We start from the raw sequence: 942 nt of genomic DNA on the forward strand, positions 1-942 counted from the left end.
CCATTCACTCCCCAGGATCCAAACAGGGATGCACCCAGAAGCCACCAAACACCTCCATGCCTTCCCCACTCAAAGGCTGTTACATGAGTAGTTACACGAGTAAGTATGGTGGTGGCACAAAATATAACGTAAAAAATTAGAACTATATTGTATGGCAAAAGGGCACTTAGTTTGCAGCACTTCGACCTCTGTGCACAGTAACATCATCATCACTACTGACTACTCCCCCTCTTGCTCAAACTTCCGTCAATATTACTGCCACGTTTTATTTTGTGCCACCTTAATCGTGTAACTACTCATGTAACAATCTTCAAATAGGGAAAACATGGAGGTGCCCGGTGGCCTCCAAATTCATCCCTGCCTGGATCCCAAGGAATGAATGGGGCCAGGCCAAATGCCAACACATTCACAACGTTCTGTACAAGGATTAAGTGAACGCATTGAAAAAAATAGGGATGAATTAATTCATCTAAGTTGAGGTTAACACAGTAAAATATTGGAAAACGGTGGTGTTTTCCTTTAACTGCCATCTTTGAAGATCCTATGTCCAGTTCAAGAACAAACACACATTTATAGTGTTTATAAAGGCTGAACCCTCTTACCCCTAAACTGATGCAAACATTAAACACAAAAGTTAAAAAATGAAAAGATAAACCTAAATAATCATAATCATTCCACCACAATTCCACTGTAAACCCTCCTATGGAATATTCAAGTCTGGTTATTTTAACTAAAATAAAGTGCTTAAATATGTTCATTCATAAGAAGCGAGTAGAAATCAGAGTGTTATCCTTGCAAACTAACACTGGTGGAATATATGGGATTTCTCCAAAACTAAAACTATATTTACACTGCAGTAGTGCTGCAGACCATATTGTATGGAGAAATTTGTTAAAAACCATGTAACCTAAAATATCAACAATCTTACTTGATACGTTTAAA

This window comes from Misgurnus anguillicaudatus, chromosome 22 (assembly GCF_027580225.2).
Source record: "Misgurnus anguillicaudatus chromosome 22, ASM2758022v2, whole genome shotgun sequence".
Lineage (NCBI taxonomy): Eukaryota > Metazoa > Chordata > Actinopteri > Cypriniformes > Cobitidae > Misgurnus > Misgurnus anguillicaudatus.